The sequence below is a fragment of the Zootermopsis nevadensis genome, unplaced genomic scaffold, assembly GCF_977971745.1.
Source record: "Zootermopsis nevadensis isolate Lab colony 2312 unplaced genomic scaffold, Znev_1.0 Znev_ptg000012l, whole genome shotgun sequence".
Taxonomy (NCBI): domain Eukaryota; kingdom Metazoa; phylum Arthropoda; class Insecta; order Blattodea; family Termopsidae; genus Zootermopsis; species Zootermopsis nevadensis.
In genome coordinates, this window is record NW_028259144.1 from 1,465,857 (window position 1) to 1,481,930 (window position 16,074).

The 16,074-nt window shown below is 40.1% G+C and overlaps 2 protein-coding genes across 5 annotated transcripts in view; one reads left to right on the plus strand and one right to left on the minus strand.

Annotated features, from left to right (window-relative positions):
* disp (RND transporter family member dispatched) overlaps positions 1-13,469 on the minus strand; it is a 36,122-nt gene extending 22,653 nt beyond the window's left edge. The window contains exon 1 of the mRNA XM_022071308.2: positions 13,052-13,469. The gene's annotated coding sequence lies outside the window, so the exon portion shown is untranslated. The remainder of the gene's footprint in view (positions 1-13,051) is intronic.
* The window catches only part of LOC110840254 (putative E3 ubiquitin-protein ligase sinah), a 516,698-nt gene that overhangs the window by 32,435 nt on the left and 468,189 nt on the right, over positions 1-16,074 (plus strand). The gene's annotated exons all lie outside the window — the stretch shown is intronic.

A 16,074-nucleotide genomic window follows, 5' to 3' on the forward strand; every position in this document is an offset into this window, starting at 1 on the left:
CTGGGATGCTTCTCTTAAACAACGTTCCCGCTTATCCTAATCCATCTACGTGAAACTGGGATACCGAAACGTAGATTGGACGATATTCCCGAAGGAGAGATAGATAAATAAAGAAGCAGGTTAGGAAATGTACGCATAAGATAACAATTCTGGTGGGTTGGCCAAACTGTGCCCATTACAAATGGCTACAGTGACGTCAGAGTTGTCTGGAATGCTGGGGATTCTCCAAATAGCAACAATAACAGAGGTAATCACGGTAACCATGGTGACCGATTTAGTCTGGGGATTCCCCATTCAGCCGCATGTAGGTCTTCACGCAAAGTACCCGTTACCATTCTCCGATTTTAACCAAGATCGAGGTGTTTCGACAGATTTCAATGAAACTCTGCAATATCAAATTTTATGAAGATCCGTTCAGCTTTACTCGACTTGTTAAATGCAAATCGATGAACAGGCAGATATGTCGAAACTGACGACGCATTTTTGGAAGTTCCAGTTGCGAATGCGGTTAAAAGTGCTGAGAAACGAGAGGCGGAAGAAAGGAATTATGGCTGTTTTCTTTCTTCCCAGTCAAGCCGTTCGCCGTTCTGTAGGTGTGGGAAGTGTAAAAAAATATCGCGACAAATCGTGGCACTGACCCACTTGAGAATTTTGCTCTGCTCGGGAATATGTGGGCGGCACGTGACTATTTCGCTTAACCCCGCAAATATGTCGCACCGATTATGTATAACGCTTACCCTCTGCTTCCGGTTCTACCACGAGTAAATGGCTGCAGTTTTGACTAGCTTGTCTTTCTTTCTTTCTTTCCTTCATTCTTTCCTTCTTTCTTTCCTTCCTTCTTTCTTTCCTTCCTTCTTTCTTTCTTTCTTTCTTTCCTTCTTTCTTTCCTTCTTTCTTTCCTTCCTTCTTTCTTTCCTTCCTTCTTTCTTTCTTTCTTTCTTTCCTTCCTTCTTTTCTCCTTCCTTCTTTCTTTCCTTCCTTCCTTCTTTATTTCTTTCCTTCCTCCCTTCCTTCTTTCTTTCCTTCTTTCTTTCCTTCTTTCTTTCTTTCCTTCTTTCTTTCCTTCTTTCTTTCCTTCTTTCTTTCCTTCCTTCCTTCTTTTTCTTTCCTTCTTTCCTTCCTTCTTTCCTTCCTTCTTTCTTTCTTTCTTTCTTTCTTTCCTTCCTTCTTTCTTTCCTTCTTTCTTTCTTTCTTGCCTTCTTTCTTTCTTTTCTTCTTTCTTTCTTTCTTTCTTGCCTTCTTTCTTTCTTTCTTGCCTTCTTTCTTTCTTTCCTTCTTTCTTGCCTTCTTTCTTTCTTTCCTTCTTTCTTTCCTTCCTTCTTTCTTTTTCTTTCCTTCTTTCTTTCCTTCCTTCCTTCTTTCTTTCTTTCCTTCTTTCTTTCCTTCCTTCTTTCTTTCTTTTCTTCCTTCTTTCTTTCCTTCTTTCTTTCCTTCTTTCTTTCTTTCTTTCTTTCTTTCCTTCCTTCTTTCTTTCCTTCTTTCTTTCTTTCTTGCCTTCTTTCTTTCTTTTCTTCTTTCTTTCTTTCTTTCTTGCCTTCTTTCTTTCTTTCCTTCTTTCTTTCTTTCCTTCTTTCTTGCCTTCTTTCTTTCTTTCCTTCTTTCTTTCCTTCCTTCTTTCTTTCTTTCCTTCTTTCTTTGGCTCCAGCCCGCTGCTGAAACCCTTTTTCTGTTGTTTTTTGGAATGAGAATGTGGAAGGGAAACAAAACACACACACATAATTTTAGTTGGGAAACGCGTGACCACAGGGTGTGTTTGTGGATGGTAGGAAGACTAATACTGTTCTCTGCTCTGAGAGAAATGGAATGTAAAGAAGTTAATTGGGCTTTTGTGGTCACGGTATCAAATCTTCAGGCTTCAAAACGGTAGGAAATTTCTTTAACCACTCGGGGAAGGTTCGTTATTCACTTTAGTATTATTAAGACGATGAAACCAAGAAGGATGTGAGGAGTTAGGCATGTAGAGCGCATGACGTAGATGAGAAATGTATGCTACATTTTGCTTGAAAAGCCTAAGTGAAAAGGCGATTCACTTAATATAGGCTCAGATGAAGGGATAATATTAAAATGGATTGTACGGGAAAAGGTTTTGAGGTTTGGATTGGATTCATGCGGTTTAGGACTGTGGCCGGTGGCGGGCTCTTGTGAGCACTGTAATGAACTTTCTGTTCTGTTAGGTTTTCAAGAAGCACTCTGCTCCATGGAGTGAGTAAATTGCCGAGAGGCACACGGTAAACGTTCTTAAAAATCTGTTTCTTCTTCACATCTTTCCTCTGTCCTTCCAACTTTCTTCGTTTTTATTTTGTTCTCTGCGTCTATATTATTTGTATTCTTCCTGTTTGACCTTGCTAATGATCGGTGTGCGTTTTGGAAGTTCACGAACAAGCGATTTGCTTTTGTCATCCCATTACAATCCATCCCTTTCTCCCCCAATAGGAGCAGCCCAAGTTTTCCCTGAACTCAGAACACATCCTCAGATCGAGTTCGGTCTATGCCTTCAAAATATGTGTTTACATAACGCCTCACTGTTATTACAACCAAACAGACGCCCGAGGAAAGAGGAAGGATCTTTCCAGAAGCGAGTCTGTATATAAATTCTGGACATTAAAATGTGTTTCCACAAAATATCGTGAAGACATAACTAAGACAGTGGTGCACACCCATTCTTCCAGAGTGTCGTCATAGAGTTGTTTCTAACTAACCAGTTCCGTGGAATAGGGTCCTTCTTGAGAAACTGATAATGCGCTCACCTAGACGAATTCCCAGCCTTTTATGAAATCAGAAGACACCAACGTTTCGGAAAAACATACTGTCTCCATCTTCAGAGCTGATGGTGAAGATATATGTTCCTCCTAAATATTGATATCTAACCTGCAAGTCCATACAGCGTTCCATTCCAGACACCAGCATGGACCCGATTTATAATATATTTTAGAAGTCGGTTCTCACACCTGGAGGCAGGAAAACACCAAATGATATCTTCAGGTGTGTGAGGAAGCTGGTAAAACATCTTTACCGCCATTTATATGTAACCACTCAGTCAGAAGTCGAAAGTTTTCGTGTCCTGCATCACCATGGCAACCAGAGGCATTACGCCTCTAAGACACGGGAGAGGCGCTCTTGTTTGGATACGGACCGAGACGCACATTACTGGCAATTAAGATGTCTGGCGTGGGAAGATTCGCTGTGATGGAGTAAGGGTGTTGGGTGCTGGGTGTCGTGTTTCCCTCCCACACAGACCTTGGTCAGAGACAGAGATTTGAGATGAGTTTCCTGATATAAGCGACTAATAAACTCCATGGAACAGGTTAATTCCTAAGAAGCTGATTGGACACTATCCCAAGCCAGTTCAATTCACTCCACACACTCACGCCTTACTTTCTTAATATCATCCTTTCATGTACCCCTAGGTCTCCCAGATGGTCTCTGCTCTTCGCGTTTCCCGACAAGAATCTTGCGCATTTATCATCTCCACGATCCGCGCTACTTGATTAACGCATATCATCCTTGATCTGATCAATTTAATGATATTGGTGAAGAATTCAAGTGATAGAATTCCTCATTATGCATTTTTCTCCAGCTTCTGTCAGTACGTCCCTCATAGTTCCAAATATTCACCAAAGCACCTTCTTCTACAAACACACTCGATTTGTATTCTTTTCTTAATGAGAAAGAAAGACCACGTTTCACAGACAAACAAAACATCAGGCTCAGTAACGGTGCTTTATTGTTACTGTATTTAGTCAACATTTTAATATTAATAAACTATAGATGAGCCTGTTATTTTCATTGGTGTGAAACTTCACCTCTCACTGACGTTTGGTATACTGCGTTCCAACGTTTTTGGCCACAGAAAATTTGTGAATTGGAACCTCGGAGCGAGTCACTTACCAGAAGTGCTGGAACGGATGGCAGCAGGCGGTGTACAGTACACTCCAAATAAAATATCACCACATTATGTAACACAGGAAATTCGATTTCACTACACTACAGATCACTAGAAAATTAACACTGCAGAGAGTATTAGATAATTTATCTTCTTCACAACTCTTCGGTCCTCTCCCAATTCTTCCACTCCTCAAAGACCATCGCTTTCTGACATCACTCGATTCATCACTACCTCTGCTGCTGTTCACTGCATTGTCTTCAATTATATATATATTAAATATATTAGTGACAAAGCGGGACTAGGCGTGACGTACTATAACGGCGTGACGAGATGTGGCCAGAAGTGTCAAAATGTCACAAAATTTTTCAAAACATTACCTTACCTAAAAATCCACTAAACAAACCACCTAACCTAACCCAACCAAACCTAACCTAACCTAAACTGTCGTAACTTCATCTAACATACTGCAAATTAACAAAAATTAACGAAGCAGTACGTAACATAATATAAGCGTGCCGAAACGTGACTTAGTGCCCAAGCGTGACAAAGCGTAACTAAGCGTGACCTGAGTCCACGTCGTGACGAGAGATCACCATAAGTGTCGAAACGTGACGAATATTTACAAAGCGTGACCAAGCGTGTCCTAGCGTGACTAGGCTTAGCATACTGAACAGGCGTCACCGAATGTGGCCGCATGTGTCGAAACGTGACGGAGATTAAGAAAGCGTGACTAAGAGTGACAAAGCGTGACCTGTTTTGACCTCGTGACAAGGAATCATCGGTTGTGTCGAAAAGTGACGAAGATTCACAAATCGTGATCAAACGTGACCAAGCGTGACAAAGCATCACTAGGCGTGACCTGCTATAAAGGGGTTATTAGAGGTCACCATAAGTGCTAAAATACGACTAAGATTTGAAAAATGTGTCTAAGCGTGACAAAGCGTGACTAGGCGTGACGTACTGTAACGGCGTGACGAGTTGTGGCCTTAAGTCTCAAAATGTCACAAAATTTTTCAAAACGTTACCTATCCTAGCAAAATCCACTAAACATACTTAACCTAACCTAACCTAACCTAAGGATGAAATTTCAGTATTTTGAACAATACAAGTTTTCATACTAAGAAATGTCGTCCATCTTTATAAAACTTGGTCGCGAATAACGAGAATATTTTAAAATGAAAGCGCTGCGTACTTTTTCACACGACACGTGGAGTAACAGAGGTAACTGGAATATTAAAGTGGTTGTACAAACAAATCAAAATCTGCCGTGACATTTATTTGCATAACTTGAACCGAACATCTGTTGGAATGCATTCGTACACGTGGAGAATTTAAGTTCTAATGGAAGGAGATTTTTTTTTTGTCTTAATCCCCTACTGCGATTGTTAGATCAGTTCTGTTCGTGAGTCTACCATGGAACTCGTTACTTATAACGGGTTTGTACGGATTCAACAGAGAGAAATACAGATTTTTCAGACTCTTCACACTATTTGCATTGCACGTTCTATTGGATTTAACTTATTGTACAGCATTTTGTACTCAAGTTCCGGGTAGAGAATTGGGCATTTGTAGAAATTAATATATTATGGTTGATTTGGCATGAACTTTACTGCTAACAAATGTTTTTCCCAGCTTGAATTTATTTTTATAACTATTAGTTGATAGTATAAAACAAAAAAATCTGTGTAATTCTACGTGTTTTAAAAAGAAACCAGTTATTTTAAATTACGTCTCTCCCTGAAAATAGGACCTAACCGAGCATTTTATCTTAGAAGCAAGGACTCGTATTTTTGTCTCTGCACGTAATAATCTTGTTGAGACTTGGGCATATTTAGCGTCTCATAGAGCCAGCAGTTGATACGATGTCATACAAACTTAAGGAACAGTTTATTTGGTTAATCGAAACACATGCTCGTGAACCTGGCGACAGCGTTTTCTGCTACAGCATCGAAATCCTTCTTCTACCGTAATCTTGGTTGCCATGGTGACTGCTGCTTCGGATAGTCTTTTATTATCCTTCTTTTGTTGGCACTCTGGTAACCTTGGAATGGATTTCGGAAAATAAACAAAATAATATAAACTACATTATACGAATTCGCAGTCTAGCTGTGATGGTAACGTAAATTTTTTTGTCTTCGTTATTAAATAGCAATTTTATTGTCCGTTTTCGTCTTCAGGGGTATGAGGCAGGGGCACCTCTTCTGTTGGGTCCAATATAAAGAGCTAGTCTCGATCACCGGACCTGCCCCCATACACCGGAAAACGAAAACGGATTCTGTTTTCGAAACGTCGTGTGCATTTTAACATTCGACGATGGACAACGTCCAAGAACACAATAACCCCGACTACATGACACCATAGTCAGAACCCTGCAGAATCAAACAGTAATTGCGTCGTTACTTAATTTAACACTTATTATTACGTCACCAAAGATTTATCAAGGGGGGATGAATCAGTGAACTCCGAACACGCCACTTACAAAGTACGACAGAGATCCGATATTTCTGCGTGTCAGATCCAATACATGAGAAGCCCGCGCACAAGTTACTTCAACGTGCAAATTGCAAATTAAAACTACTATTTTTAACCTTTAATTTAAAATCCCAAATTCTATATTTTCCTGCTTGTTCTATTTCGCGACAAATTCAAAATTCAATTCTCAGATAATTTTTAATGTCATCCTTACATATTTAATTATATCTCTCAATTTTAATTTAGAAAAAAATTTCAGTATACAGAGTGTCCGAGGAGAACCCGTGTTATTTGGAAAAAAATATTGGGGGGGAAGGGGGTGTAAAGAGGGAACGTTGTTGGAAATTACGAGTTTCCGGTCTCATGTGCTGGAAACTTTTGTCTGTAGTCTGGTATTCTCTTGGTATTTGTTCAAGCCACTGGTTACTTTGTTAACCTCTGATAAATTACTTACTTTCGCTTGTATATCTTTAAAAAAAAAGTTGTTCTTTCGAATGCACTTAAAAGTTTTAATTGTGCTGCGTGCTATGAATCCTGAGAGTGGTAATAAATTTTAAACTTGTCATAGTTTGCCAATTAATTCAAACGCTGCAGATAACAAGTGCTGTTGGTAGGCGGAATGCTCCACGTGTTGGTTCAAATAAAGGAAAATGGAAGTCGCGGTTTGTTGCATTGCAGATGGCGTCCCTGTTCCCCCGTACTTGAGCTATCCTAATAGGCCTACGCGCATATTGAAAACAAAAATTCAGCGTTGATTGTGGTGATTGAGCTGGTGTGTGTGTGTGTGTGTTTGCTGGCAATAGAAAACTATTGAAAAGCAGCCAGTTATAAAATGGAGGAGATGGTGATAATATTAATGAGGATCGTAGGGAAATTGGTTGTTAATATGTGACTCGGGATTATGTTCTTTGGCGAATTTTGGTGTGAGCTGCGAACTTTTATTTATTTAGTGTTCTGTCTGACGACAGGTCCATATGAACAGGATCCTTCCATCCTTTTCTCGGACTGGGACCTGTTCATATACGTTCTTGGCAGATGATCCAGAAGTGGTTTGCCATTGCCTTCTTCTGTGTGTGAATGGAGTAATTGTTGGGATGCCACGGAGGAAAACTCCGTGTTGCCTAGACCACGGCCTTGCCCAACACAAGTTATAAATTCGGGCACCGCCGGGAATCGAACCCGAGACCCCAGGATTACAAGGCCAGCGTTCTGACCGCTAGACCACCGTGGGTAGCTGCGAACTACAAGTAACTAACTAATTACAGCTGTTGGAGCTGAGGTTACATCATTTTATAACATGCAATTTAACACTGAATAAATATGGCGACTAAGCACAAAATGAAACTATTTATTTTTTAATTACTGAAATCGCTTCGCCATTAGCGATGGGAATTTGATTATTTTCGGTCAACGTTGGAGATTTATGAACACACTCTTTCACATTTTGCTTGATTAATGATTGGTAAAAACAACAGAACAGATATTTAAATGAAAGGGATCTAATCAGCGTGATTAATGGTCAACGGAAGATAAATGTCGCCAAATTAGACCGTGTACAGTTGGCGTCACAAGTGTTGCAACTTTTAAGAGCTCGCATGTTTATATAATTTGCAGTTCCCGTAGTGACCAGGGGATGACAGCAAACGCCAATCACGTTTAATAATGAAACGTTTGCAATGGGCAGTGTCGCGTGTCAATGACTGGCCGAATGCTTTATTCTTACGACCTGAATCTTACTCGTTCTCTGCAGCAGTTGCATGGATTTAACGCGCTGTGGGGGTTGCATGTGATGTTTATTTCCGGAAAAAAAAAAGTGAACTAGCTTAGTTTTTATTTCATATTGGGACCTTCACTAACTGCATCTAATTTTGGCCTTTGGTGGTAAAATAGACGTATAACCTATTACTTCTATGGAAAGATAAAAAGTTGGTTATAAATATCACGCAAGTCTCGTGTTTAAACAAACTCGGAAAATACATTCTGTAACAGAATTTCCTCACAAAGAGCGTATAAAAATCTTTATAATTCAGACCTACAGTTAAGAAAAACGAAGGAAAATAATTTTTCCCTATACAGTGTCTTGTCTGCGTTACTAACTTTAAATCGATAGATAAATAAATCGATAGATCTGTGAATGTAATTAAAACGAAGACCACTGACATTTGCAAAACTGCAAGTGTCTAAAAAAAAAACTGTATACTCCATGGAACTCACATTTGTTATGTTTGTTTTTTTTAAAAATTTAATGGATGGAACACAGGGCTGGAGCGTGGAATATGTTTTTGTTTTTCATTAGCCAAGAGAGAGAGAGAGAGAGAGAACATAAGCCTTTCGAGCAGGACTGCAGGACTCGTACACGTGGATTTACGTGCAGTCGGGAATCCTCGAGGCACGCCTCAAACACACGTCGTCACCTCCGTAAGACTTTCAGCAAAAGAATTAGGAGTGAAACCCTAGAGAATTTTAGGAGACCTTGCTGCAAAGGTCTGGGATAAAATTGCACGCATTTTGACCAGCGTATCAATTATGAGCCGTGATACACAGCTTCAGTCTACGATGCCAGTATCCATGACAACGCCGGTTTCTTTCTACTTCAAGCATTAAAGGACACATGTCTGTGCCCTCAGACATGATAAAATGTCATAATTCCCACGTGACATCGTGGCGTAATAGCAGCATACTGAAGCAGTAATTTCAAAATGGCGTTGAGGTACTCAAATAATCGATAATTCCCTGTTTTATCATAGTTCATTAATTATTGGTCTGATTTTCTTCAAATATCAATAAAATGAAACAGTTTTAGAGTACTGTAATACGTACGGGTATTTTATTACTCGAAATGACATAAATTGCGAGTGTCTTTAAACAAAGTGCTCTAAAAATAATTTGAGTAAGGATGAAATAATAGGACAGTTTAGGATCCCAAATAATGATAAACTTCGTTAGGATAGAAGTCACGTTGAGCTGAAAATATAGCTCGGGGTGGGTGAAAAGGTAAATTCATAAAAACGGTGGAAAACATATTGGAAAGTGACTAATTGAATGATCGAGAAGGAGATGAAAGGATAATATTAAAATGTAACTTAGAGAACTAGCGAGGATAGGAGGTGGATAGACGTGACTCTGAGTTGTGTCCAGTCGTGGAATTTGCTATTAGCGTCCTTGAACCGCCTCGTTCCGCAAAACTGATCGTTACTTGTGACTATTTAGCAATCGAAACTATTAATTGCCCGGGTAGTACAATAAAAGAATTCTTTATTAAATTAACGCTGGCATCTGAGTCTTTACCTGCAGTTGTGGGCGAATTTACCATGGCGACAGACTGCGCAGAGACCGGCTTCACATATTAATTATAAAAATACTGGATCAAGAAGGAGGCAGTGACAAACGCTGACTTTCTTAGCAGATTGGCGATTAATAAAGCGAGATAAAAATATACCTTCTTTTCCATCATAATATTTCGTTGATGTGTCTGCAATTTGCTGATGTTCTCCTCGAGGGACTTTCTTGAGGATGAAAGAGAGATAAGCTGTCATGCCACGGCGTTTAAATTTCCTTTTGTCTCGGTTGAAATTAGAAAAGAAAATAAATAAATAAAAAAAAAACAAGACTGAAGCAAGTGAAGAGTGAAATTTGATGGGCGGGAGTTGGTAATCGTGTAGGTGTGTGCGTAAAGGAGAGAATTTTAGGAAGCAAGGAGACATCTGAGTAGAGGAGTGACTGAGTAAGTACAAGTAAATTATGGAAGAAGGGAGTGACTGTAGATGTGAATGAAAGAAAACCGCTTCCAAGGTTCGTGGTTCTGGAGATGGAGTCCTGAGGGATTACACAAAATGACGTTATCTGAATCCAGTTGGCGGAATCACGGCACTGCAACAAGTGCGTCGTCAAACATCTCGTGATGTTCGTATCGAGCAAGTGCCACGCGATCGAATTAGTAATAGGCACGTAGATCTTGGCTAGGATTTCAGAAATTACGTGTTAACAACATCTTGTAAATAAGCCTTTAAGTGTCCTCGTTTGGTTACGTATCGTGTAGCTGCAGTGTTATAATAGGTTATATTAAAATATCAATATTTGGGAAGGTGATATTTTGCTGCGAAGTGTCGAGTCATTACAGTAGAAGGAACTGGTTTCGACGCTATATATCTCGTTCGTAGCGTGGAAAGTGTTAATACAATACTTCCAGCCTCAAGGTGCCGATATGCAGAGCAACTATTTGCTACTGTAATGGGAGACCATCAATACGATTCGCTGAGTTCGGTAACTAAAGACGCTGAGACGTGCCTTGGGGACAAACACGCGGATAAAGGAAAAAGGAGAATTTTGCAGTGTGAGAAAGATGACCAAGTACGGAGGGGCCTAACAGCGAAACAGGACTGAGAAAGTGGCCTGTGATGTCCATCCTCCTGCAAATTTCATTTTCCTCAATAAAATGTCGTGATATCTCAGGCGGACTTTGAGCTGGAAGACCGGGATTCGATTCCGTGCAGGGAGAGAAATATTTTTACTACCGCATTCGTATAGGCTCCCACTTAGCCTTCTATCCAATGGCCGCGGGGGGCTCTTTTTCGAGGGGGGGAGGATTAGCCGGCGGATGATAAATGAGGAGATAAGAAATGCGTGCGAGATATTCCTTGGCAAGCCTGAAAGTTAGGCTTAGATAGAAAGATAATATTAAAGTGGATCTTAGGAAAAGTGGGTTTGGGTTGTGGCTCAGAGTTGGGACCAGGCTCTTGTTAACACAGTAATGAACTTTTCGGGTTCCATAAAAATCGGGGGATTTCTTGACTAACTGGGTGGTTTATCTTCTCGAGTGTTTAAGCTCCTCGCCATGAAACTGTTTCCTCTCTTTGTCACTTATTTTCTTCAGAACTTTGTTTTCAAACGCCCTCAGTCTGTGTTCTTCCTTCAGAGCAACACACAAAGTCTTGTGTTCACGAAGATTCTCTGAATGCTTTGTTACATTTGTCCCGTTTTGTTAGCAACCTGTTGAACGCGAGTCTCTAGACACATTTTGCTGAGTATTGCTCCTTGCGTGTCCCTCATTCTTGTGCTAAATGCATACAACACAATTCTTCGCAAAAATTTTTGTACAAAACGCAGGAGGGCGCCTAACGCTGGAGGCAACTTCTCCAGCACGTGAGAGATGCAGGTAGTCTGCATACAGGCTTGCAGTCCGTATCCACAGCATTTGTACTTTAACGTGACTGATTCTTGTGCATTGCGAAGTACAAAATGGAGAAGAAACACATTTTAATTATAAGTGCTTCAAACGAACACTGCAAACTTGCACTACAACCTTAATTTCAGCAGTTTGTATAACATTTATAAAAACTAACTCCGTGGAGAAGCTTCCTTCTGGAGAAAGTAACTGTCTATAAGCTGGTCAACAAATTCCCCACCTTTTAAGGAACCCGATGTTTAATTTCAGTGTTCACAAGATGCCGCCACTGGTCCATATCCTGAGCCATATAAATCCAATCAACTCGCCAAACCAATTATTTCTTAGATCAATTTTAATGTTTTCCTTCTATCTACGCCCAGGTCTTCCGAGTGGTCTCTTCACTTCAGGATTTTTAACCAAAATTTTGTAAACATTTCTCATCTCTCTGATGCGCGCTACATGCCCCGCCCTTCGCATGCACCTTGATTTTATCACTTTAGTAATATTCCGCGGTATTTGTAAAATGCGAGATATAAACATTGTGAGTAAAAGAGTATAATGATAATCGCTGGTGACGCAGGAAACGAGATTTGAATACATTTCACAGAAATGGAAAAAGCTACACATACTGAGCTGCAGAAGACAACATTTCGGCATCATGAACTAACTATGAATTACTTCTAAATTGGTAACTTTGGCGCGGGTTATCCGTGGCAAATAAGGATTTAACTTTTACAACGCGGCGATAGTACCTCTAGTACGGTTATAGTTGATAGCCGTAATGAAACAATCCAAACTATTCACACTCTCTGACTTTTTACGATTACTAGGTCAACACAAAGGAATCTAGGGGCTGTGATGTTGTCTGTCACACGGTCATGGCGGTGTTGAATGTCAGTGTGTTACACATTACGCATTCTTTGTTTGTAATTAAGGCACGCTTAGGATTGGTTGGCAAAAACAAGGATACGTTCGGAATTAAACTTAATAATGTAACTGGCCGCCGCATTTTAAATGCGTGTCTGAATTAGTGATGTGTGGACATCACTCTAAACGTTAACAGAGACGGAAAGAGTGACTCTGACTGTTCACTCTTACACAACACAATTAAAATTGCACTAATGTAATTTAATCGTATCAGTAACGTTAAACATAAAATTCCTGTTGCACTCGACACATGTTTAAGTATATAAACAAAGGAAGAATTCTTGTTAAATAATAATAATAAGAAGAAAAGATTTAACGAAATTACCGGATATCCTTATGTAGAACACATAAATACGCAACATTCTGGACGCTTTATAATTCCTGCGAAATATTTTTTAAAAACACTAGAAGAACAGTTAGTAGTAGTAGTAGTAACAGCGTCAGTAGTATCGCGAAATTGTCTCCTGGGACAGTCCGCCAACCCAGCGATAATAATAATAATAATGAGGGTAACAGAATAAAAACATGAAACTCACGATTGAATGAAAAGCACAGCACAAAGCAGCATCAGTGCATTGTACGTTGTGCGATGTTGTTACCTGCTGAGAGTAGAGTCCAGGTCCGACGTGATTGTGCTGGAGTCAGCCACGATGTGGGTGTGAGTTCGCCACTCGTACAAATACAACTGCGGCACTGCGCGGTGAGCAGCGCGCTCACAACCGGGTCAGACGGCAGCTTGTAGTCGGCGCGGCGGGGTTGGCTGAACTGTCAGCGCGGATGCTAGTAAACAATCCACACGGGAGGGCAGATGCGACGGTACCTTCGAAAGCGCACGAGGAAGGTAGAAAGCAATGATCAGAGACCAGTAGCAACGGAAATCAGGTAGATACATGAACAGTCTGTAGCTTAGGAGATCAGGTAGTTGTAGAGCTATTTATCCAGGCACTGAGGCATCCACACTGCAGGTTTAGTCAGCCAGCTATTGAACAGTCATCCATCCCGTCAGCCAATCAACCAGCCAGGCAACTAGCAAGTCAGCCAGTTAGCCAGACAGGCGGCCGGTGGCGGGCTGTGTCAGAGTCGCTAGCTCCATACGGAAGGCGTCGTCATAGCAACGAGTGAGTGAGAAAGCAGCTCTCCTCTCTCACAAAAATCGTTGTCGGGATGAGGAGACCCGGGCCTGCGTCGTAGCAGTGGCGCGATCACTGTGCCCGGGTTCAGGCCCGGTCCGTATTGTGTGGAGCGCAAGGACATTTTTCTCAAGAGACTCCCGTTTCCACTGCCAACCTCCCCGTTATTCAATTCTTTAACTGTGCTGGGGAAAGTTTTTCGATCTGAAAAAGAGGAGATTTGCAGGCCGGTTGAGAATATTTCATAGCGGGAGGTAGGGAATGCGTGTAGTGGTTTGGTCATAGCATTTCGAGGGCAGACAGCAGCTGGGAGGCTTCGACGTGCATGGGAATGTAGTATTAAGAAGGGACTGTGAGGAATTATTCGTAAGGGACGGCCTTGCCCGAATTTGTATTCTGCAATTCTTGAGTGGTCCGTGGCACTACATTTGAAATACCGCTTCTTTAAATTTTTTTTTTGATATTTTTGCTATGAGCCAAATCTTGGGGAGCGCAGTTCGGGCTTCCCAACAGCTGAAAACAACTTCTTGGAAATATCTGATTAAAAATATCGCAGATTTTCTCCGAATGGCAGCAAATAACTTTTTATACTTCTGTGATAGAACTGGCTCCCTGAGTACAGCCACGTTTCATGACCATTTTAGACATTCTTATAACTTCGCCTTGTCCACGTGGTCTACACCATTCTTCTTTGCCTTCTCAAATGTCTTCGTTTATTCTTTTATTTGTTCATTTTTATTCTGCTATGCTTCGAAGAAATCTCAATCCACTCACTTACTCTCTCTCTCTCTCTCACACACACGTTGTCAAAGTTTTACTTCCATGCAGTAAATTTGGCACTTAAACGCCCTTATAAAATCTTAATGTTGTATCCTATTATTTTCTTCCCCAGTGTTATCTTTATAGTACCATTAATACGATTAATTTTTTTTTCTATATTGTGTTTCGTAAATGTCTTCATGATGTTATAAGGTACATCCTAAAATTAATATTTATTTACTTGCTAGTAATTCTGTCTTCAAAATATTATTTCATATCCCACCGCTGTCCTACCCTGAAAAACCCTTACTTTATTTTCATCTTGTGACTTTCATATTGAATAATTTACCCAGCAATAATCCAATACGTATTCAGAAATTTGTAGATTTAACAAATTAGTAACTTCGTTGTTCGTTCTACTCACTTAATTATCTGCGAAGATTGCTGTCATTACATTTTATCTTCTGTTAAAACTATGTCAGTTAAAGTCAACATTTAAAATCAATTTTCTAATAAATTAAATCGACAACGTAGGTCGAGGTCCTTAGGTCTGTGAAGATGTTCGTGTTGATCTTCTGAGTTGTGACGCCGTGTAGACTAATGTTTCGGAGGAAAATACTCTCTCTTCAGGTATGAATACTTTCAGTCAGGCCGTGTAATAAAAGTAATTAACTATCCCTGATTCTGCTGTTTGTTAATTTGCAAGTTACGAATCAAGTGTTGACTGAATTTCTAAATTGTTCTTCTTTATTATGTTAATACGATTATAAGATAAAATACTTTGAAAAGATGGACGGTAAACGCGTAAGCGAAGTAATTATGCTAATTAAAATTAAAGAGAATCTTCTGTCTAAATCGATCCCCTACTACTGTGTCTGTGTCGTTAAAAATAGACTATTGCTGTTATGGAAGTAGCGTTGCAACGTAGGCTTATGGCTGGATTATGCAGACCAGTCAGGTACAGTACGCACCACAAGTTAAGCGCACATCCGACAGGAATTACGTTTACCCTCTCGTCAACCTGAGGTGGTAGATTTGCTCTTACGTGTGTACAACGAGAAAGACAAGAGATGATTAATCATGTCTGTAGTGGTTCTTAGATTTGTCAGCCGTCCCATTTATGACTTCGTACAGAGTGGTTTCTATGCTGATCAAAAATTTTCGCGACAACAGATTTGTGTCTGCAATAAATTTCTTAATGGCATTTCCACGAAACATAAATGCTGTAAGACACGTACATTTAGACGTCATAATACACACAGCAAGCGCATAAGTTAGAAGAAAACACCCAATAACGATTGTGGTAGGAGGTAACATAAGAGTGTGTTTAACTCTCTCAAGTTGTTGTAATGTTTGTGTTAATGACGTAATAGGGAGACGGTTAAACACCTGAAGGAGTAGCTATTATAAAAGGAGAGACTCGGTGAGCGTTTAATATGCTGTGCTGAATATTAAATCATAATTAAAATACCAGAAGATTATTTACAAATAATATCAGCTGCCAAACTGAGATCATAGCATTCCAAGAAACATTTAAAATAGTGCTAAATGATGTACCAGTTGAATAAGTTAGTATTTACGATATGGCATACTGCGCGCTTATTTAACAAAAACTAAACGGCTTGCGGAAGGGGAACGTGGATTTTTGTAAGCATTAAGGAGAAATTACGCAGCTCCATTAATGGTCACAGTAATAGCAACCGTTTAAATGACAGTAAAATTGATAGGGGAGC